General features: G+C 36.6%; 1 long non-coding RNA gene across 4 annotated transcripts in view; it reads right to left on the reverse strand.

Moving 5' to 3' along the window:
• Positions 1-26,153, reverse strand: part of LOC129438545 (uncharacterized) — a 45,460-nt gene that overhangs the window by 4,580 nt on the left and 14,727 nt on the right. For 2 of the 4 annotated variants that reach the window (XR_008642638.2, XR_008642639.2), the window contains exons 4-5: positions 24,247-24,311; positions 23,097-23,354 (exon numbers count right to left, since the gene is read on the reverse strand). This is a non-coding gene — a long non-coding RNA (uncharacterized lncRNA). Of the gene's footprint in view, positions 1-21,612; positions 21,736-23,096; positions 23,355-24,246; positions 24,312-26,153 lie in introns of those variants that run through there. The other 2 variants (XR_012367772.1, XR_008642640.2) reach the window with 2 other exon arrangements.

A 26,153-nucleotide genomic window follows, 5' to 3' on the forward strand; every position in this document is an offset into this window, starting at 1 on the left:
TCTGATCAAATTTAAGTCTTTTAAAACTATGATTTACAGTAGCATAGCGAGATTTTGGTAATATATGAAGAGTTTCGTTGCAAAAGGAGATAACCACCGTTTTTTTAATTGTTCAGAAATCTCGTTTTTTGGTTGTGCATTCCAATTAATTTCAATGCAACTGCAGTTGGTTTGTTTTGATTTAAACCTTCATAACTTAAAAAATACAGCTAAGTAGCACCATAAAACAAAATAATAACATGATAACATAATAATAAACATGTTTTGACAAAAATGTTAAAAAATGGATTTATCTCGTTTGCAAAGAAACTCTTCATATTGTAAACAGGTTTGTGGCTTCTTTACAGAAAGAGCTTCAGTACCGATTGTTTTAATGATGTTTTATCAGGGGCATTTACTGAAGGCTTTTATTCAAATTGTTAGTATAATCATCTAGCATTTTAAGACTCATTGTTTTATTTTCCAATGTGGTGAACTACTGTGAATTAGGCAGTTTGTTAGCTCTTGGCACAAAAAACATTGCTAAAAGATTTTATTATTTTGCATGGTTAAATTGCTGTCCAGTAAAATTTGGACCAATGTTTAAAAAAAAAAAAAACGGTTCAGAATACTCTTAACATGCGCTCAAGTTTACCTGAGTTTGAAGGAACAGTAATCTGGTTTAGCTGTGAATTTGATTGTGAGCCATGTTTAATTTTAGAAACACAAAACACACTAAAGTCACAGAGAGGGACAATTAAAAGCACAATAAAGATGTCGTAAGAGCGAAAGCGGCATACTTGTTTTGTTTACAGCAGTCACAGTGTTATCTTAGTAAAATGGAGTTTAATGTCACTCCATATGTCTCTATGCATTTGAAAATGTCACACGATCAGCCACTTTAATCATCATGTCACATACACTGAAAAAAAACTGATTCATTCAATTTACATTAATCCAATTTGTTTAAGGTAAGTGGTTGCAATCAATTTATTTTAAAATTAGAAATAAAATAAAAAAAAACTTTTGCTTAAATGTAGCTTAAATACATTGATTGCGACCACTTACCTTAAACTTACCTTTTCTCTCATGGGTAACCTGATCTTAGTAATTATACAATGAGAGTAAACAAATCTTAGTAATGAAGTATTTTCATCCGACTTATTACTGTGATGAGATCACATGCTCGGTTCTCTTAGATGACTAATGATGAATAATCTCTGTATTTATGACAATTGCTTGTTTAATAATCTTTTTGTCTTGTTGAACTTGGACAATTTAAACAAGTGTACAGCGGTCTTTTTTGAAAATGTGGGCGAACTGATGTGTTTTTAATTAATGTGAAATGAATGTTATTTTTACGTATTGTTTATTGTATCTATTTACCAGACACTTTATCTAAGTTTCCCAGCATTATATTTGGGTTTAAACACTGCATTTGTACTGTATTGTATTTGACCCCATCTTTTTAACATAATACCAAGAGGACTTTGTTTACACAACTGTTATTAATTGAATTTACGCAAAATAATCATCTTAAAGTTGTTTAATTCCAGTTTAATTTAATTGTGTATCCTTATAAATAATGCAAAGGTATTTTAATAAACGTGAAGAATTAGCAATGCTGCTGTGATGTTCAACATGAACTGATGTACTTGTGTTTTCAAATATTCACATTGAACATTAATGCGGGTCAAACTGTTTCATCTCCAAACACTTGTGATATTTCATACTGCAAATGAATGTGCATGAACGGTGATTGTTTTCCTTTTTTTACTTTTCAAAATATGAGTACTAAGACAGCGATTTTATTCAGACTCTAGAAAAATGACCACATGTGTGATAAATCAACATGTGGACAGATGGGGTGACAGGGGCCAAAAGGGTCCTAAAAATTATGTATTACTGTGACGGTCTGAATTTATTCCATCAGATGGTAAGATTTTTCATGTTAATAAAATTTTTATTTTTAAGAAGTCCATTTTGTGCTTTACTCTGTCTCAGCTGAAGGAATCACACAGGGTCAAAAAGTAAAACTAGCATCAGGACCAGTGGAGCGAAAAATCTGGTGGAGACAATCTTTCCCCCGTTCCTTTCATTTTCTTCTCGCTTTACATCTATCCTCCAGTGGGCTGCTTTTCTTCTGAATTCTTAAATAAAGACCTTGTATGCTTCTGTCCTTTAAACTCCTCCTCTTGGTCTTTTCTTAACATTACTCAGTTATTTTTACAATTACTCACTATCATCTCTTCAACACATGACCAAATACCTTCGCTTCTAATCCGATTAATCCCAGCTTAGGCCATTTAGAAATACTACTTTTTTCTGTGGCAGAATCCGCTAAACACCACATAAATTTTCAGCAAAGTCCTCTAAGTGCATAGAAGATAAATGAATAAATGACGGCGCTAGAAATTACCATGTATCACTTTTAAACTTTGTGTGTACTTAGACCAGAATACAACCTTAAAGGGGCCATGGCACAATACTTTTTTTAGATGTCAAATAAATCTTTGGTGTTCCCAGACCACATATGTGAAGTTTTAACTAAAAATACATCACAGATAATTTATTATAGCATGTTAAAATTGCCACTTTGTAGGTGTGTGCAAAAATTTGCCGTTTTGGGTGTGTCCTTTTAAATGCAAATGAGCGGTTTGTTGCAATTGAAACTCAATTGTGCTGTGAATTATTTTCCCTCTCTCCTTTTCTCTGCACTAAATGGCAGTGCCGTGGTTGGATAGTGCAGATTAAGGGGTAGTATTATTATAGCCATAGTCCACGACCTTCAAGTCCAAAAAAAGTGCGTCCATCCTTCACAAATTAAATCCAAACGGCTCCAGGATGATAAACAAAGGTCTTCTGAGGGTAATCCGTGTGGTGTTGTTGTAGAAATATCCATATTTAAAATTTTATTAACGTAATTAACTAGCTTCCTGTAGCGCCGCCATCTTAGACTCCTCTGTATTCAGGAGAGAGTTTTAGCGTAGTGTACGCACTTTTCTTAGTGACGTATGACAAATTCGGAGGGCGGGGGGACAGAGCAGCAGCAGAGAAACCTCTGTACGCTGCGTAAGCTCTCATCCTGAATGCAGATGGCGGCGCTACCGGAAGGTAGTTAATTACGTTAATAACATTTTAAATATGGATATTTCTACAACAACACCGCACGGATAACCCTCAGAAGACCTTTGTTTATCATCCTGGAGCCGTTTGGATTTAATTTGTGAAGGATGGACGCACTCCCATTGGACTCGAAGGTCGTGGACTATTGCTGGACTCCGTAACTTCACAATTAATCAACTGAAAGATCCAAAACACCTTCCAAAATACCCGAAAATGTGTCTGTCTGAAAAACGATGGCCATACGCAACTCGGACAGCTTGGGGTTGAGTAAATCATGGGTTTAATATCGTTTTTGGCCGAACTATCCCTTTATGTATTAAATTTATATATAATATAGAATATATTAAAATATAATTAAATATATATACATATGTAAAGTTTCTTAAATACATACATGAATGTGTGTGAATTTATATAGACGGTTTCAGCAGTAACAACATAAACAAGCGGCGTTCGTGGTCTACACGTAACTTCCGGTAAAAAATAAATAACAACAAAGAACTTTAAATGTAGTTTATTTATATAACAAGCAAAATAAACAACATGTATATTACCTAGGAAACCAAAACATTTGTTATTTTCGACGGGGTATTTGTTCAAGAGTACAGTCGGACAATTAAAAAAACTGAAACCGGAAGTAAAGTTTGATATACATAATAATTACACACAGCACACACTCATATATTTGTATGCGATTAATCACAATTAATCTTTGCCCAGCACTAATAAAAACATTGAATGACCTCAAGCGTACCTTGGATTTTTTAGATAGACAAAGTTAAATGAATAAATCAGTCCCTTCAGTGCTTAATCTTGGCTTGGTTCCTGCATAATAAGTACTTCAGTTTCCCAAAAATGACAGTATCAACTGTATCCCTCACAGAAGTGTCTAATATTCCCTTTTTAGGAAAAAACATTGCAAGTAAAAAAAATGTTGCAAACAATTTATAGTTAATGCTGTGTTACCATAAAGCATTGTTCCTGTCAATTGAATTTGCGCTGACAGAAAAATTGATCTAAAATGGTCCCAAGCTGTCAGTGGAGCAGCACTCCTACTGTAGGTACAGATAAAACATTTGGTAACAATAAGTACCTTTGAGGTGTACCCTAATTACCCATCACCGCCTAACACACGCAAGCATCTTTCTTTGCAAAACGTAAACGTTTTGGTCCCCTTTTCATCAAACAAATTCAAAATCTGACTGGCTCTCTACTGGCTGCATATGAACAATTGAACGTTTCTCCATTTAAATGAGGCAGAGAAATAAAGAGGCGTGTTGTGATATCCGAGGTGTACAGACAGACAGATTTTAATTCCCAAATAAATCTTTTGATTTCCCCCACACTGATTTAAATGCAAATAAAATCTGTCAACAGTTGATCTCTTTCAATTGAAAACCGTGTGTTTGATGTGTTTGTGTGTGTTGTGTGTTTATGCATAAGAGAGTGAAAGCAAGTGAGAGGAACTCATTGCAATTTTACAAAAAAAAAATAATTTATACTTATTTCAAATAGATGAAGCTTTTTGTTTTTTACAGCCTTTTGTAGGTCACTCAGATTCTCACAAACAGAACATGAAATCCGTTTAGCTCACTATAACTTTATATCTCAAAAACAAATGCATGGCTGATGTTAAATATTAAACTTATCTAGCACTCAGGAAGCTGCTAAATTTCACAATGTACTGCTTATTGATACCAGGGGTCCACTGGACCATACAATAGATATTACAGTGATTTCACCTCATCTCACAAGGGCCCAGGAACATAAAATGCGCTTTTTGAGCGATCTATAATTTCCCCTGATGGAAAATAAAAGGGACAATAAAAATAGACTAACATTGCTTTCACATTGAAGTGAAAAGCTTTTACAATGTCCTAGAAAACACTTACTGTAGCAACTGCGTAGCAATGCATCGACAACCACCCAGAACACTCAGTTCAAATTAAATCAGCATTGTTTTGCAGTACAACTTTGTACAGTACATGCATAATAGTAGCAGGGGTGTCATGCACCCAATTTTTTCAAATTAACTTCATACTGTAATCATAATTATCAACTTTCATTAATAGAACACTGTACAAAAAATGAGTTAAAAACAACTCGTTTTGCAAGTCGATTCAACCTACTATTTTAAGTTTTGGCTTTTAAAAAGTTGACATAACTTATAAAATCAAGTTGATGATGTAACACGGCTGCAGCAAGCATAGTGATATTACGCAGTGCCCGAAAATAGTCCCCTTGGTTACTTTCAATAGCAGGGGACTATTTTCGGGCAGTGCGTAATATTATTACTTCTGCTTCAGCCGTGTTACATCAGCAAAGTCCTTGATTATCACGCCAGTTTGAGAGTATAGTTCCAAGCCATATCAGCCTAAAATCACAAATTTTAATTTTCTGTCGGCCTTAGTACACAATGAAACTACAGAAGAGTCAAGTTCTAAATAGGAATAATATCAAAAATCTTTGGTTATTTTTTTGCGTGATGCTAACGGTCTAATCCGATTCAATGGATTATGCTAAGCTATGCTAAAAGTGGTACCGCCAGGCCCGGAGATCACCTGAATGGATTCCAAAATGGTAAAAATCAAATGTTTAACTTTAGGGGAGCTGGAAAATTAGTATATTTTCAAAAAAAGTGTAATGTCCCTTTAAACGTTACATTGATGCGCTTATCGGTCATGTCTGTAATTGGCTGTAATGAGAGACAACACTTCAAAAACAGGAAATAAAAAGAAACATTTGATGGAACACAAGCAGAGCTTAATGTATTGCTGTAATTTTTCATTTATTTTCACTAGGGATGCTCCAATCGATCGGCCGATGATGCTTGCTATGCTTCTCAATGAATTACGGTGAAATGTTGCTACATCCAAAAGCCAAAGGGCGCTCTCATGCAGAAACTCAATATGCGCTGCAGACGAAGAACCATACACACGCAGCTATGATACGCAGCTCCAAGAAATGGCTTAAGGAAAATTCATATTGCTGTTCTTCAAACCTTTTCAGGTATTTTCATGATAATTAAGAATATGTATAATGATTATGTTTGACGATTTCTGATTTCAGATCGATAAGAACATACTGATCAAAAGCCATAGTACATGAAATAGCTGTGAACAATATCGGCTGTGTGATTCAGAATAGTTAGCTATCGCCGATCGGCCACATAATATTAGTATATATATCGGCATTTTTCGGGCACCCCTAATTTTCACATTTAAATTGAATTGCATTGACAACATGCAGCTTAAAAATCAGATAACAAAATGCAGCACCGGTAGCAACATGTCGGTGACCATCCACAATGATGGCACCAGCGCTGTTCTGTTGCATCTGGATTTGTATAATTCGGTAATTTCATTGCGTCCAGAATGAAACGTAAATGAAACAACGAAAATCTCAGATGAAAAGATGCTTCATTGATTTTGAGGTTGCATGCAAAATCCACTTGGCACAAAAATCCAAGGGGGCACGTGCCCCCTCAGTTTGAATGGGCATGACTCCTCTGATAGTAGCCCTTGCACAGCAAAGTACAAACGGTCACCCACCCACGTAGGTTACTGATAAAACTGTACTGCAGTGTAGGTCACATTGAATAAAATCATCGGCCAAATGCATGAATTTCAAGTAGCACACTCCGTAAAAAGGTACAAGACGGTACAAAAGATGTCACTGGGGCAGGACCCTTTCAAAAAGTAGGTCTAAGAAATCACTGAGAATAAATTAGTACTGGATTAACAAATACTGTCGAATAGTTGTGCATTTCCCTAAAAATGTAAAAAAAAAAACACACACAAGGGTTTCCTGTTTGCAATTCCACAATCCCACCTTCTCTCTGTGTGTGTGTCCTTGTCTGTTTTTGTTTCTCTCTAAACGTTCTGAATTCAACACCGCCTGTAGGTTATCGATTTCAGCGTGTTACCTCCCATAGTCATAATTCAAAGTCAAGCTCTTGACATGTGGCCGTTTACTCTGCGTCAGATGAATGAGATTTATGAATTTCTCTCTCTGAACTCTTTGAGATTATTATGGGGCTAAAAAATGTTTATCGGCTTTCTATCTGTTGCTCAACTCTCTTTCATGTCTCGTGTCGTGTGCGTGTATGAACCTGCTCCTCGAGTGACCTCTGTACCATCATCACAGATGACATGGTTATCATGGGCTGTCTGCTGCATGTGCTGTGAATGATGACGCCATCGCTGCGAAAGCAAAAACGTGTCCTCCGGTCATATTTTCTGATAGACGCTTCAACAGGCTCATGCCCTCATCAAACCCATTTTCTGTCTCTAACACGTAGCGTTGTCAAAATGTGCTCAAAAAGATGAAAGCGATTGTTTTGTCATTCAGTGATGATGTTGTGGTGTAACTGCCTAACTCAGTAATATTACAGAAGCTCAGCTTGTTTTTAAAACAGTAAAGCTTTTCTAGTTAACAAGTAGGCCTTGTGGTATAGACGTTTCATTGGCAATAACATAAATAACAAACATAACATAAACAAAAAGACGTCTGCAAAGAATCAATATCAACAGAGTCCTCCTAGATTAGATTATTTCTGATAACAAGCTAAATAAATTACCTTCATTCAAATCATAGATAAAGTGTATCAACTACTACGCTGAGCTAACGTAACTGTGGATCAAAGTGAAACTAAAGTAATTTTAGGTGTTACCAATTATAGTAATTTTTTAAGTTGATCCAACTTTTCACTTTAACAATGTACAGCTCGAGAAAAAAGTTTTATTAACAGTGGTGGGCGGTGACTTTAAGGGCACAAGAATGGAAAGCTCGACACAACATGGATTTAGCCCGTCGTGTGTGGCTCATCATGTCAAAATATGTTCATCACGTGTGCATCACAAATACATGCATACACTTCGAAGGGGTTTATAAGAACGCATTATATTTTGACATGACGCATGATGCACATATATTCACATGCCGAACACATATTTTGATATGACGAGCCACACATGACACGCCAAACTCATATTTTGACATGACGAGCCACGCATGACACGTCGAATACATATTTTGACATGCCGAGTCACTCACATGACACGCAGAACACATATTTTGACATGACAAGCCACACATGACACGCCAAACTCATATTTTGACATGACGAGCCACGCATGACACGCCGAATACATATTTTGACATGACGAGTCACTGACATGACACGCAGAACACATACTTTGACATGACGAGCAACACATGACACATCGAATACATATTTTGACATGACAAGCGACACACAACATGCCGTACACATATTTTGACATGACGAGCATCACACGACATGCCGAACACATATTTTGACATGACGAGACACTCAACATGTCGAAACACATATTTTGACATGACAAGCCACACACACGACACGCCAAACACATATTTTGACATGACGAGCCACACACGACACGCCAAACACATATTTTGACATGACAAGCCACACACACGACACGCCAAACACATATTTTGACATGACGAGCCACACACGACACGCCGAACCCATATTTTGACATGATGAGCGACACACGACATGCCTAACACATATTTTGACATGACGAGAGACACGCGACACGTCGAAACACATATTTTGACATGACGAGCCACACACGACACGCCGAACCCATATTTTGACATGACAAGCCACACACACGACACGCCAAACACATATTTTGACATGACGAGCCACACACAACACGCCGAACCCATATTTTGACATGACAAGCCACACACGACACGCCGAACACATGTTTTGACATAACGCGCTGCACACGACACACCAAACACATATTTTGAACTTGACGAGCCACAAACATGACACGTCGAACACATATTTTGACATGACGAGCCACAAACATGACACGTCGAACACATATTTTGACATGACGAGCCACACACGATACTCCGATACATATTTTGACATGACGAGCCACACACGATACTTCGAATACATATTTTGACATGACATACCACACATATGACACGCTAAACACATATTTTAAAGTCACCAGCCGCCACTGTTTTTTGTTTTATTTACAAGCGTGTACGGAACCATTAAACATCTTAGTTGCATATTAGCCCAATCATTCACATGACTTTATACAATGTTAAAAATGATATCATGTCAACACATATTTTTGTAACTTTAACTTAACAAATTAAGTTTTCTACTTCAACTTGTGATAAGTTGATATAATTTAGAAAAACAAGTCAAAGCTTAAAAAAAGTTGAGTTAACTTGCATAAGTATGTTTTTTAAACTTCATGCTGCATTTGTTTCCCCAGTTAATGTAAATCATCTAAGGATTTTAACTATGTCCACAGTTTCTTGAAATTCCCTAATTATTTATTTTAAGACAATCATGTGTGAAATTCCATAAAAACGTCTGAACATGGGATCCATCAACAAAACAACTAGAAAGAGAGGCTATGAATTTTGCTTGAAGAAAATGCATAAAGCATCAGGCATTTTTCTATTGTTGCCCTTTAAAGATTTGTTGGATCCACAACGGCTTCAGGTTTAAATAGAATCTCAGGTGAAGTAATTAACTGAACACAAAATGAATGGGCTCTCAGTGCACCCTACACACTTCACCTCCAATATCACTACAAAAAAGTCAATGCGGCTGCTGGGTGAGGCTTTTGCTGTAAGACCTGGGAATTCAGCCTGGTAAAAGACTTTGTAATGATCAATGGTAAAACAATCAAACGCGCATGAATAAGCTTCTATTTCAGAACTCAGGCCTGGTTTCATTTCGATTTCTCACAGGAATTTAATACATTGCATACATAATTTTTGAAATTTACATCTTCTGAAGCAGTGGGACGTGTCCATGCTAAACTTGCTGTTGTGGTGTTACAGTGTGCTAGGGCATTGCTGTGCTGTTTCTATGTTGTTCTGATTGGTTTTTAGCTTGTTACTCATCTTCAATTCAGTAAGATAATTTGGTCTCTAGATAATGGTCAGGTTTTACTCTTAGTACAAGTCAATTGGATTTTTTGCCTTCAGTTGGTCATAAATACTAATCACATACTGCTGAACAAGCAGCCCGATTTGAGATTTGTTTGTTTAAATTCCTTAATATAACACATAAACAGGTAAAAAAAAGCTGTCCTTTGGATGGTACCCTTTAAAAATGTCTTAATATGTACTATTTAGGTACAGATACAGACCCTTTAGGTACAAAAGGTGTACTTTTTAAAAGGGTACCGCCCTGTTTAGACTGTTTTCAACTTGAAGTCCCTGTAAAGTCCAATATTATATGTGTTATACAAATGTGTTATTAACCACCCAACCAAATTTCAATGATGGAAAAGCGCCAAGTAAATGAAAAAAAAATGTAATCTTGGAAATTTTATAATTATGAGATTAAATGCTGCCCTCAAGCTGTGGGGGTTTGTCCACTGTCTGTGCTAAAACCGCACCCACTCGCAAGAAAGCTGCCATCTCTCTCAACTTTCAAATACAGTGCAACCTGAATGGATCAAGCTTGTCGCACAAGCCCTGAAAAGTGAAGCCAAAACCTCTCAATCGCCCCCCAGTGACTGGTCCTAGTATAGGTCATAAACCCACCTCCCCAATGTTATTCAATGGGACTTGAGACCAACTAAACAATTTAATTACACTTCAATGTTCTTTTTTCTATTTTTAGTTTTTAGTATTTAATGCTATAAAAACGGTGGTGTGACGTCATGATTGACAGCTGTGTTATGCCCATTCTCCGAGAGCGAGGGCGGGGCCTTGATTTCGCTGCTTCACTTCCTGCTCACTACTGCGCAGGACTGGTCCCGGAATCGCTAGCCTACTTCGCAGACTCAAGACCCAAGATGTCAGCGCCGTATCGGGACACTGACAGCTTCACTTTTTACCAATGGAAGAGAGCGAACAGGCGTCGTCCATCTTTTTTTACAATCTATGGAATGGATGCTCACCATTGTATTAGGGGCGGGGCCATGCGTGGTGGCTCAAGTGCCCCATACAGCAAAAATATATATTTTTTTTAAATATAATTTTAAATACATTTCAAAATATACAAAAGATGTTCAAAAACTACATTATAATATTATAAAAATAAATATATTTTAAAGCATTTATATTAACATTGCATTGGAAGAAAAACTGTGTATGTAACAAACCTGTAAACATAAAAGGTTTTAAATGATTAAAATGAAATAGATTTATAATATTTATAAAAATATACTTATAATTTATAAATTTTAAACTTTTATAAACTTTTATATTTTGTCCAGGAAAAATAATTTTTTTTACTAATGGGTTGTAAAATTAGAATTGTATTTGTTTTAAATGTGTGTTAAGTTAAAACTAATATAGTTCTAAAATTAAAAAATATATTTAATTAAGCTTTACTTTCTACAAAATGTATTTAACAAATTTTGGGCCAGAGAAATGTATTTTATTGCCGTAGGGAGCGTCATTGAGCCACCCTTTTAACCCTGCCCAAATAGTCCTGAACACAGAAAAGGGGAAAACTGTTTAATGATCCAATTCTGCAATTCAGTACTACATAATTTACAATCTTTGTGGCGTGTTTCAGCAATACATTTTTATTTATAATGTATTTAGGAACAATTTTCAAGATTAACTTTACAGAGACTTTTAACATCTCATTGAACAGGATTTTTTAGCATTGTGTGATTACTGTACAGCTTCTGTTTACAGAGAATACACTGACAGCTCTCGTCATCTACTTTCAATTGAACCAAAGCTTTGGCAAGTCACCTCTGACCGCTACGAGAGATGCAATTGTTGTCATGAATAGAAAAATTGCAGTTGTGAACTTTGATCACATTTGTAATAGAAAGAAGTCGAAGTTATGTGAGTTTGAGAAACGTGAAGACACTGCAGATCTTCAGTTCAGTTCCCTGCAGGCTGCCTCTGGAAAGATCTGTGACTTCCCGAAATAACAGCTGCGTGTTTGAGAGAAAAATTGAGTGCATGGTTTTTATTATAGTATGTGTTTGAAACAGAAATGAATCTGTGGGTGCACATACAGCAGAGTCCACCTTGAAAATGAGATTCGACATCTATCGGAAATAACACAAGTTGTGGGACTGATGATATATAAATGTATATATAATATGTACAATATTTTTAAATCAGTTATCAAATATCATTGTAAGATTGCAATGTAAGCACTAACATTGTTGTCTTTGTTTAGAGATCAGAAGATATATAACAAAGATCATCAGGTTTACTGTCATAGGCTGTGAAGTCAAACAGCAAATCTTAAGAAATATGTTTTTTACTTTTCAGTTCAACTTTTCCCTCAAATTGCAAAGCTGATAATATAATTTTTAATTTATACTTCACATTTCTTTCTCTTTCATCTCAGATTAATCTGCTTCACTAAGGTGTGCAGTTATATGAATTATTACTGGACACCTAAAGAGCCAAAACAGCAAAGATGTTCATCCTTTCATACATTTCATCAGTTCGTTTGATAGTTCAGGTTTTTGAAGTATCTGATGCAACCTCCTGTATATGAAGGACATGGTTAAAGATGAGACTTATTCATAGACGGTAGAGGACAGCAGCGAGAGTCTATTTATAATGTATATCTGTTTAATATACAATATTATAAAAAGAGCTCAGATGCAAAACCTCTACACTGCAAAAAGTGAAAAGTTGGATCAACTAAAAAAATAACTTTAATTGGTAATGCCTAAAAAAATTATTTCACTTTAGGTGAAAAATTTAAGTTGAATAAACTTAACTTTTTAAGCGTTACCAATTGAAGTAATTTTTTAAGTTGATTCAACTTTTCACTTTTGACAGTTTAACTCTTGTTGAATAATCCAACAAATCTGCGTTCAGTGGATTCTGACAACAATGCTTTATTTCTGAATGGCTTTAGACCGGAAATAAGCAGATTTAAAGCAAATGGCTTTTGCATCTGAGCTCTTTATACTGTACACTCACCTAAAGGATTATTAGGAACACCTGTTCAATTTCTCATTAATGCAATTATTTAATCAACCAATCACATGGCAGTTGCTTCAATGCATTTAGGGGTGTGGTCCTGGTCAAGACAATCTCCTGAACTCCAATGGGAAAAAAAGGTGATTTAAGCAATTTGCGCGTGGCATGGTTGTTGGTGCCAGATGGTCTGGTCTGAGTATTTCACAATCTCCTCAGTTACTGGGGTTTTCACGCACAACCATTTCTAGGGTTTACAAAGAATGGTGTGAAAAGGGAAAAACTTCCAGTATGCGGCAGTCCTGGGCGAAAATGGGCCGACTGGTTTAAGCTGAAAGAAGAGCAACTTTGACTGAAATAACCACTCGTTACAACTGATGTATGCAGCAAAGCATTTGTGAAGCCACAACACGCACAACCTTGAGGCGGATGGGCTACAACAGCAGAAGACCCCACCGGGTACCACTCATCTCCACTACAAATAGGAAAAAGAGGCTACAATTTGCACAAGCTTACCAAAATTGGACAGTTGAAGACTGGAAAAATGTTTCCTGGTCTGATGAGTCTTGATTTCTGTTGAGACATTCTGATGGTAGAGTCAGAATTTGGCGTAAACAGAATGAGAACATGGATCCATCATGCCTTGTTACCACTGTGCAGGCTGCTGGTGGTGGTGTAATGGTGTGGGGGATGTTTTCGTGGCACACTTTAGGCACCTTTGTGCCAATTGGGCATCGTTTAAATGCCACGGCCTACCTGAGCATTGTTTCTGACCATGTCCATCCCTTTATGACCACCATGTACCCATCCTCTGATGGCTACTTCCAGCAGGATAATGCACCATGTCACAAAGCTCGAATCATTTCAAATTGGTTTCTTGAACATGACAATGAGTTCACTGTACTAAATTGGCCCCCACCGTCACCTGGGGCCTCATTTATAAACGTTGCGTACGCACAAAAGGCGGCGTACGCCACTCTCTACGCAATAGTTGTTATTTATAAAAAGCAAACTTGACGGGAAAATGTGCGGTCCGTCACGCAAGCTCGGACCCAGGCGTACGCACAAAAACGGGTGAAATGAGAAATGGCGACACCGACGGCAGATGGAAGAAACACGTGAAAGTGAAAGTAAAAATGACAACACTACCTCTCATAAATAACATGAAGACTTCTGTTGTGTCGAAGTCTGTTGCCACTATGTTCCCCCTGTTTTTCCCTTCGGTGTAGTGTTTTTATGGCGTTTTTATCACGTTATAGGTTTTATTATTTATATATTTAAAGTTTTAATGGCTACTGAGATGTATATGTGTGCATTTCTGTAATGTATCTGTATTGTTCTTAATGTTAATTCAATTATTTTTACAGTTTGAATCATATTATATGTATAATATTTATTTAACTATGTATGCAAACATTACATTTTTAAAACGACCAGTAAAGGAAAAAAAAAGAAAAAGACAGACTATATTTTAAAAGAAATACCCTAATAGAAAACTGTCAAATGTATGAAATATTTAATAAATTGTATTATAAAATACATGATATTATGCCTTTTTAGTATAACCAATTAAAATCTTTAATCTTTCTAAATGTAACGTGATGAAAACGCTATAAAGCACACTAAAGGGAAACATAGGGGGAACGGAGTTCGACACAACACTTCACAAAGCAAGTCTTCCAATTAACAGCCTACACGAACACCCGTTTGATCGATCAGCAGTGAAACAAAAAAATAAATCAATCGAAAATTCGAATGAACACATATTTGCTAAAAGAAAAGTGAAATATGTTCTGCAATAATATTGGCATGTTGTTCAATTCATCCTCAAAGAATATCGTTAACAGAACGAAATAACGTACAAAACTGATATTCTTGTCAATGTGTCCGTCTGGCGGAGCATATATAGATGCAATTACATAGACAGATAGATAGATAATTAAGGAGATATATAGTTAGATAGATAGATAAATAAATAGATAGATGTATTAATTGTCCACTGGGGAAAGTTGTTTTCATAGTAAACCATATCTTCATAATCTACGGAATTATGGTATTCATGCATATGCCTTTAGTGTGTTTATTTTTGATAAAACAATGTATGGCGTATGTCTCAACCATTCAGGAAGCAACAAGAAATTACATTTGCGCTGAACAATGTCCCATTTCCACGTCGATTATTACCGACATCTGTAGCTTGTCAGATGCAATTAAATGAATGGAAATAAAATGCCCCATCACAATGCGTAATGCCCACACTGTGCCCTCCAAACAACGTTTTTCCACCTCGCCAACGATAACTTCTACTTCACATTGAGTGAATTTACGTTTTTTTTTATTTCCTCTATGTGTTTGCCATGATTTCGCAATCAATGCATATTAACTTGTGGGCGTTTCACGGACTATTTATGGGCAACTATGGGCGTGTCATGAAGCCGCAAAAGCTGCGCTACATTTAGAATTGATTGTGATTTATTAAGGGAAAAATGCGTAGGATGTGCGTGCGCACGGTTTTATAAATCCGAATATTTCTGTGCGTACGCACGTCCTATGTTTCATCCGTACGCCACTTCTGACGCAAATCCTACGCAAAGTTTTATAAATGAGGCCCCAGATCTCAACCCAATAGAGCATCTTTGAGATGTGGTGGAACGGGAGCTTCGTGCCCTGGATGTGCATTCCACAAATCTCCATCAACGGCAAGATGCTATCCTATTAATATGGGCTAACATTTCTAAAGAATTCTTTCAGCTCCTTGTTGAATCAATGCCACGTAGAATTAAGGCAGTTCTGAAGGCGAAACAGGGTCAAACACAGTATTAGTATGGTGTTCTGTATTAGGATTAGCAAGATTAAGATTAGTGCTATCAAAATTCTTTCATCAAGTAAAATGTTTAAATGAATGTATATACATAAAATACTATGCATGACCATAAAATGGTCCGAATGCCCAAATGCAATGATAGGATGTTCTGCTTGCCTGTCAGACAATCTCCCATTATTAGCAGTGTTGTCAAGTCCGCAAACTTTTGTCAATGAGAATGACAAGTATTTCCGGCTTTCCGCAATACCGCTATTATCCACTGCAATTTATAAAACCCAGAAGTTTCGCCCTAGGGCAAACAGCTGTATGTCCATGTCCATGTGAGGATCGCTCTGCATCTGATCTATATCATAAGTCCTACACAAATATGGAATATCTCAGCAAAATTTTGTGTTTTTTAAGAAACCTACCCATATTTGAGAGGTGATAAAAAGAGAACAAATGAAGGTAGGATGAAATTTTCTGGAAGGCATTAAACTTTTGTGAAAATCATGAAAAATGGCTGGCAACTTCTTTTCAACTTCAACTATGTAGACACTTACTGATGTACTCTTTCACTACTTAACTACAAAAGTTTGCACTTTCCCATCACATAGTTTGAGTGCACAGAAAAGTATGCAAATACGGTATGCAGCTAATGATACTTAGCCTTATACTCTTTGATCACTACAGAGATGAGAAATGATGGGAAATTGTCATGGTACAGAAATACCAAGGCCTTGAAACAGACCGTGAGATATTATAGAAGCACTTGTGATGTCTGCGTGTTTGGATAAGTGTATGGGCTATCATTGCATAAGTGGTCTGAGGGTTTATAATGAAAGTTATGTAATAGGTCTTCTTTTGTGACTCATCTTATCCTTTCATGCACACGCTTAAAGAGTGAACTGCATCCCAGATGTTTTTCCTCGGACTAATTTACACATTCATGGCATTTGCTCGGTACGGCAAACATTTCAAATGTGTCACCAATACTCGACGCTAACGGCTGTCCAAACATGATTTTACACGAAAGATTTGGAGCACATGGAGCACATGGTCGCGTTATAAAGCCAAATCTAAATGTCTTCAAGAATACATTCAAGAAAAGCAATCTGATCACTTAGACCTTGACATTTTTATACTGGCTGAGGAATGTGTTTTATTTTGTTGTCCTGTCTCATCACATCATCACAGAAATCATATAGCACAAAGCATCACAACTTTATGCAAAATGGGAAATTTAGAAAGCAATCTGGTTGACTCAAACACATGAAGTGAAAATACATCAAATAGGTGTTTAGGTCCATATAAAGGAACCCAATAGATGATATAATGCAAGATCATCTGAGCAGAATTCTGAACAGGTTATGATCAGACAAAATGGCGATTTTGCCATTAATGTGAAATTTAGAGGGATATTTATGAGAGATTAATGGATGTAGTAGACATAATGATATTTTCACAGTATAGCGAGACATTAGATTAATAATGGATTTTATGATCCATTTGGTAATTCAGTTACATTTGGTGTGTGTGGGTACGTGCGTGAAAATAAAGGTTTGTTTGTGACATCTATAGTTCAACAAAGAACCTTTTTATCAACGAAGACTTTCTTACTGTACTGTATAATGTTGTTGAGTTAGTTGTATGGCTCTTTGGAGATGAAATAAGAATAGCTTTCTCACATCAGTGTCAGATGGTTGCTCTCGTGGTCTTGAATGGAAAAGGGAAGCAAAGCTTTCTTGGGTTCTTTGAAGCTTCAGTAGTTTTATTTTTTAAAGAAAAGGAATATTCTGGGTTCAACACAAGTTAAACTCTTTTAAACTACAGCACATGTGGACCCCAATTAACACAGATTAATTACCAAAAAAAATATTTTTAACTTTTGATAACTACAATGAGAGAGATATTACCGAACATTACCATACGACAAAAAAAATTCTGGCCAAAAATATGTTTTAAATATATCTGCCCTACAAAGGCTAAGTGCAGTAACTAGGCAAACACTGAAACCGAGAAAAATGCCGTTAAAGTTTTTTAAACCAGCCAGTCAAACAAGTTACTGCAATTTTGGCACACACGTTTCTCTGAAATGGGACAAAATTGAATCAGGAGACTTTGTCACAAGACACAACAGATCTAAGAAAGCCCATTTCAACTCAATTTTGACCAAATGCCTAGTTACTGCGCTTTGGCTTTGTAGGGCAGATATGCTTAATACATTTTGTAGAAAGTAGTTTTTAACCTTTATTAAAATGTATTTAAAAACGTATTTCAATGGCAAGCAAATCAATTTCTAATTGTACAACAGGGGCGGACTTACCCATTATGCAAAGGTTGGCAACTGCCTTTTGGTTATTTTTGTATATTTCGAAAGAGATTTAAAAATATTTTTTTGCCGTTTGGGTTTACTGGGATAAATGTAGAAATTGGGGCTGTCACAATATCAGACTTTCACTACATGATTATTGTGGACCAAATAATTACAATAATACATTATAGCGATCTATAGCTTTTTTACTTTTTGTTTGCTTGTTTATAGTCATTGAATTATACTAAACTTACTAAAACAAGGTACTTGTATGTTTTTTGGTTAGTCAGGAAAGTTTTCTTTATGAAAATAAAATGTTATTTTTACATTTTTTGAAAAAAGCACAATGCAATGTTTTGGGAATGTCATTTTTTGTGTTTGCATAAATTGTTTAAAATTCCATGTAATACTTACTTTAAAAAATTGATATATTTTTTAAGTAAATTCAGCCTTTCTTTTTTTCAATGTATAGAGTATCAGTATATGTTGTAATGAAACTGATACATTATTTAAAAAATTTTTGTATATATAGCATCAAACTATGAAACTCATTATGCACATTCCCATTTACGTTTGTGTTTTTCCTTTTCATAAGCAATTAGTGACAGATAAATCCAGAAACAAATACAAACAAACCCTTAAATCTGCTGTTTTGTGTTTAATAGCTTATTAACCTCCAAATCTCTTTCTCTGTGAAACCAAAGTCATTTTTGTGGGTGTGTGGTTTCTCCGGTAATTGGTTATGATTTATAAACTCCATCTGTTAGAAATATGTAATTTGTGTGTGTGTGTGTGTGTGTGTGTGTGTGTGTGTGTGTGTGTGTGTGTCAGGGTCGCAAACACAGACACACCGTTAGAAGTGTGATGACACCAAATTTGTGTAAATGAAGTGTTTTTGGCATCCTGTTTGTTCGTTCTCACCTAAATGCCATTGAGTTTAAGACCTGTGGAATACATTATTTTGTAAGCAACAAGGCAATTTTCAATTTCCTAATTCTTTAACAGCCTAGCAATGCAATTATAACATTATGTCATTGCCAAAGATCACTGATGCCATGCCATAAAACCACACAGACAAAACCCTAACAATAACATAGAAACCACACATATATCACCCTAACAATCCTATAATAGCCTAACATAACACCCTGCCAACCACACAAAGAACCTTAGCAATGCCATAGCAATCACATAAGTCACCCTAGCAATGCCATAGCAACCACACAGAACACTATAGCAATGCAATAGCACCCACACAGAACACCTTAGCAAATGCCATGGCAACCACAAAGAAAACCCCTGCAATGCTATAGCAACTACACAAACACCTTACCAGTGCCATAGCAACCAGACAGAAAACCCAACAATGCTATAGCAACCAGACAGACATTCCCTACATGTAGCAATACCATAGAAACTACACAGACAATACCCTTTTAATACCATAGTAACTATACAGACAATACCCTAGCAATGCCATAACAAACAGACAGAAAACCTCAACAATGACATAGCAACCACACAGAAATATTCCTAGCAATGCCATAGTAACTACATAGACAAACCCGTAGCAAGCAATGCCATAGCAACCAAACAGAAAACCTCAGCAATGTCATAGCAACCACACAGACAGAACTTTAGCAATGCAATAGCAACCACACAGACAAAACCCTAGCAATGCCATAACAACCAGACAGAAAACTTCAGCAATGCCATAGCAACTACACAGACAAAACCCTAGCAATGCCATAGCAACCAAACAGAAAACTTCAGCAACGCCATAGCAACCACACAGACAGAACCCTAGCAATGCCATAGCAACCAGACCGAAAACCTCAGCAATGCCATAGCAACCACGCAGACAAAACCCTAGCAATGCCATAGCAACCAGACCGAAAACCTCAGCAATGCCATAGCAACCACACAGACAAAACCCTAGCAATGCCATAGCAACCAGACCGAAAACCTCAGCAATGCCATAGCAACCACAAAGACAAAGCCCTAGCAATGCCATAGCAACCAGACCAAAAACCTCAGCAATGCCATAGCAACCACACAGACAAAACCCTAGCAATGCCATAGCAACCAGACCGAAAACCTCAGCAATGCCATAGCAACCACACAGACAAAGCCCTAGCAATGGGATAGCAACCACACACACAGAACCCTAACAATGCCATAGGCAACTAGACCTAAAACCTCAGCAATGGCATAGCAACCACACAGATAGAACCCTAGCAATGCCATAGCAACCAGACAGAAAACATCACCAATGCTATGGTAACCACAGAGAGAAAACCCTAGCAATGCCACAGTGTAGCAACCACACAAAGCACCTAAGCAATGCCATGGCAACCATACAGAACACCCTAACAATGTCCCTGCTCCCATACAAGGCACCTTAGCAATGTCATAGCAACCATACAGAACACCCTTGCAATGTCACGGCTCCCAAACAAGGGTTGTTCAGAAAGCTGTGAACCATATAGCACCGCCTTGATAACCAAATGTGTTATGCTGTTTCGTACCAATCTTCATAGCTAATGTGCAAATACTTTGGGAATATGAGAGATAGAAAGAGTGATCGAGAGATAAACATCAGATAAACAAAAATGTGTGTGTGTGTGTGTGTGTTAGAAAATCATAATGAATTAATGAAACCAAAATGATATCATACTGAGGACAAGGACAATGACTAATAACTTTTCAAAAGATTTGAATCGCAATAATGAGTGAACGATTGTGTCTGACACTAAAGGAGACGTCTGCTCTATAAAACCTCTGGTGTGTGTGCTTCACGTTTACATCTGACTCTCACAGTTCCTCTGTTTCCAACATTATTAATATGTTTAATATTTTTGTTCAAAAGGTTCAGAATGTTTGAAATATATTAAAATGAATGCTGCTAAACACAAATGTGTTGTGTGTGTGCATGACTTTAAAGTGCTTTAATTAATTTGCTTAATTATATTTTAAAGCTTCTAATAAAGTAAGGCAGATTAGCATACACAATAAATCCATCACCCCAAACAGTGACAGACACACACACACACACAGAGAGAGAGAGAGAGAGAGAGAGAGAGAGAGAGAGAGATTAAAAAAAGCTGTATGTCCTCTCTCTTCTTAGTTTTGACCTCATGCATGGGTTCGGTGTAATTAACTGTTATCTGGAAGGACACTGCTGATACTACGCTATATGAACATCTACATACCCCTCGAATCACAAACATCTCCAGTTCACTGTGTCCTCAAATTCACTCTTTTACAGTCCTAAAAATAAAGGTTCCCTAAAGGGTCTTTGTCAGGCTGTACGTTTCCATAAAGAACCTTTAACATACACACAGAACTTTCTTTAGAAGTTAAAAAGGGTTCACACACTTTAAAAATGTGAGAAAGAAATGTTTATTTTATGGCATAACCGTGAAGATGTCTTATTAGGATGCAAATAACCTAGGCAGAGCCAGCCAATTACGTTTACGGAAGACTGGGCATGTGTTGGGGCCACTGTGATTGGCTGTTGGCCACGCTTCAGACAATCCTTCCGTCAAACGTTAACGCTTCCGTCCTGTGTGAATGTACCGTTATTTTCATAGCTATGTATAATAAGGCTAGATGTGTCTCCCGCGCTGCTGGCCAATTGAGTGGAACGTCCGCATTTGGCGGCCATCTTACCACAGGGCGCTCGCTCACTCGTAGCATTGCATTTAATGAAGCACGTACGTTTAAATGACCGTAACTTGCTAAATTTTCTACCGATTTTTAAACGCTTTGGTTTGTAATAAACGTCAGAGATGTACCTATAACACTGCATACTTAAAGGAATAGTCTACTCATTTTCAATATTAAACTATGTTATTACCTTAACTAGGAATTGTTGATACATCCCTCTATCATCTGTGTGCGTGCACGTAAGCGCTGGAGTGCACTGTGACGCTTCGATAGCATTTAGCTTAGCCCCATTCATTCAATGGTACCATTTAGAGATAAAGTTAGAAGTGACCAAACACATCAACGTTTTTCCTATTTAAGACGAGTAGTTATACGAGCAAGTTTGGTGGTACAAAATAAAATGTAGCGCTTTTCTAAGCGGATTTAAAAGAGGAGCTACATTTTATGGCGTAATAGCACTTTTGGGAGTACTTCGACTCGGCGCAGTGAAACCCTCCCTCTCCCATTATGAGAGGGAGAAGGGGAGCGGACTTTTCAGGCGAGTTGAAGTACTCCCAAAAGTGCTATTACGCCATCAAATATAGTTCCTCTTTTAAATCCGCTTAGAAAAGCGCTACGTTTTATTTTGTACCACCAAACTTGCTCGTATAACTACTCGTCTTAAATAGGAAAAACGTTGATGTGTTTGGTCACTTCTAACTTTATCTCTAAATGGTACCATTGAATGAATGGGGCTAAGCTAAATGCTATCGAAGCGTCGCAGCGTGCTCCAGCGCTTACGTGCACGCACACAGATGATAGAGGGATGTATCAACAATTCTTAGTTAAGGTAATAACATAGTTTAATATTGAAAATGAGTAGACTATTCCTTTAATAAATTATTTTCATGGATCATGTTAAAGCATCTAGAATTATAGACACGTTAATAACGTTTGTAAGAAACCAAAACGTTTGAAAATCGGTATAAAAGTTATGGTCATTTAAAAGTACCTGCACCATTAAACACAATGCTACGAGTGAGCGAGCTGTCTGAGGTAAGATGGCTGCCAGGTGATGATGTTAGAGACTCCGCCACAACACATCTAGCCTTTATTATACATATCTATGGTTATTTTAAAGAGTGTGGATTCATAAAAAATATATAAAATTAAAAAATATATATTAAAATATAAAATGTAAAAAAGATATATAAATAACATTTTACCTGAATTCATACATTCATACATTTACTAAGTACAGTTTATTTTGTATGTTATTAATCACGATTAATCTTTTGACAGCCCTACTACATTTATAAAATGTGTCTGAAAGAATAAACAATTGTGCGCTATATAAATGACATTGAATTTGATGTGTGTTTTACATGCTGAACAGCACAGTAACAGATGTGGACTTTTATTGATGGGTCTTACCAGCACAACAAGGAGGACTCATGGGAGATAAGGAAGGTTGTGGATGAACGCTGTTTGTTGTTTCGTTTCCACACAGACTCTCTGCTGAATGCCAACATCGGCCTGCGACAAAAGATGAAACGCAAACAGAGACCGGTAAGCTGTGAAAAATGACACAAATCACTGTACAACCAGAATACATTATCAAAGAAACAACGAGAAAATCGTGAGACTGAAAAAAATTAATAAACAACCACGGACGAAATGCGAAGATGCGTTTACGCCTAATGTAATCTGTTTGTGTAGTGTGATGCTATTCTGGGCAAACCTGCTTAATAAAAATCTGTGCGCTCCATCACAAATCGCCTTTATGTGGTAAACAACTTCATAAATAACTTTTTTTTTACATGAAAAATGTGAAATAAAGTATTAAAGGGGACATTTCACAAGACTTTTTTAAGATGTAGAATAAATCTTTGGTGTCCCCTGAGTGCGTCTGTGAAATTTTAGCTCATAATACCCCACAGATAATTTATTATAGCATGTTAAAATTGACACTTTGTAGGTGTGAGCAATAATGTGCCATTTTTGGGTGTGTTGTTTTAAATGCAAATGAGCTGATCTCTGCACTAAATGGCAGTGCAGTGGTTAAATAGTGCAGATTACGGGGCGGTATTATCCCCTTCTGACATCACAAGGGGAGCCAAATTTCAATGACCTAATTTTTCACATACTAACTAAGTTATTGGGTTTTGCTTTTACACATTTTCTAGGTTGATAGAAGAACTGAGGACTCAATTATAGCACTTTAACATGGAAAAGTCTGATTTTTATGATATGTCCCCTTTAAGTCTTTTTCACATGCAAAAGCGTTCAAATCCTGACAGTAAGGGTGATACGAGATGTTGGTTTTGTGGTTGTTAAAGAAGTTAAAGTGCTATGTACAGTGCATTTAGTAGCATACTTCTATTTTGCATACAAAAGTAAAACAAAAACCTCCATAAAACAAACTCACATTTAACAGCGGCTAATGGTCCTCTCACCTCGACCAATGAGGACATCTGTGACCCACATGCTGACCTGTTGATGACAACAAATGAGTTAATGCATGAAAGCAAAAGCTAAATGAGATGTTGTGTAACCAACTCTTCACCTTTAGTGAAGAAAAACATGCAGCTCATGAATTTAGTGTCGTGTTTGTGTTTATTTCTTTGCATAAGCATTGATAACCACAATCCAGCTAACATAAAGGTCACACAAGTTCATGAAGCGATGTATGGTCATATTCAGATATGTGCATATTTAATCAACCCTGTAATGTTATGCAATGACATTTGCAAGGAACGGCTGATAATAGGCATCTCAAAATCTTCGTTGTACTTAAAGGTGATGTGTGAAAATTTTGATTTTTGATTTTGATTCGCAACCAACAGCTCACCCCTCAATTTCAAAACGCATACGGTAGACAAAATTTAAGGGACACTTCACTTTTTTAAAAATATGCTCATTTTCCAGCTCCCCTAGAGTGAATCATTTGATTTTTACCGTTTTGGAATCCATTCAGCTGATCTCCGGGTCTGTTGCTACCACTTTTAGCATAGCTTAGCATAATCCATTTAATTTGATTAGACAATTAGCATCGCACAAAAAATATACAAAGAGTTTCAATATTTAAAACTTGACTCCTCCGTAGCTACACTGTGTACCAAGACCGACAGAAAATCAAAAGCTGCAATTTTCTAGGCCGATATGGCTGGAACCACACTCTCATTCTGACGTAATAATCAATGACTGATGTAACTGATGTAACATGGCTGCAACAGGCGTAGTGATATTACACACTGCCCGAAAATAGTCCCCATTGGTTACTTTCAATAGCAAGGGACTATTTTCGGGTACTTTGGTCTTTGGTTATATTTTAGTGCGATGCTAATGGTCTAATCAGATTCAATGAACTATGCTAAGCTAATCTAAAAATGGTACCGCCAGACCCGGAGATCAGCTGAATGGATTCCAAAACTGTAAAAATCAAATGAGCTAGAAATGAGCAGATTTTCAAAAAAAGTGGAGTGTCCTTTTAGGTTTATGGCTACTTCCATGCAAGAAGATCTGCGGTGTATGTAGATAAAAACGGCTCACTCTAAGGTAATAAAAACAATACAGTTCATAATGTAAGGTCTTTATACACCATTGATAATATAGTTAGGTATATTATATTGCATTTCTGTCAAAAGGATCCTTCTAAAAGTTACACAATGCACCTTTAATGTAGTGTGAAGTATCAGGCTGATCTCTCGAGAATTTGTACATATTTTACGAGTTGGCTAATTCGTATGAATTCATACAAAGTAAATCGTGCAGAAAAGTACAATTATCATGAAAAAACAACAACGAAACCAAACCCGCACCTAATCCCAACGTCACAGGGGTCAAGGCAAATCATACAAAACTGTACGAATTTGGTCTTATGACTGAATTTGAATTAGCCAACTCATAAAATATGTAGGAATTCTCGTGAGAAAGCGTTGGAAGTAGGGTCGTCACGATTCTCCAAATCCTTCATTCGATTACATTTACGATTCTACGGTCACAATTCGATTCTCGACTTTTACTCTTTTTTTTTGGAAAGCGCAAAAAATGCCATGCCATTTTTATCCTAGACTTTTATGAAATATAATATTTGACCTTGAACCCGGAGATGCCCTGCCATGTTAGTCGTGCTGCCAGTGGAAAAATATGGCACACGCTAGGGGTGGGCGATATGACCAAAATCTTCTATCACGATAGGATTAATTTTATATCATGATAACGAAATGTATCACGGTAGAGGTTTTTTAATGTTTTAATAAGGTTTAAATCTTTAATACCATAGAAATGTTCATACTTCTCACAAAAAACATATACAAGCATAGAAAGAAGATA

This window comes from Misgurnus anguillicaudatus, chromosome 24 (assembly GCF_027580225.2).
Source record: "Misgurnus anguillicaudatus chromosome 24, ASM2758022v2, whole genome shotgun sequence".
NCBI lineage: Eukaryota > Metazoa > Chordata > Actinopteri > Cypriniformes > Cobitidae > Misgurnus > Misgurnus anguillicaudatus.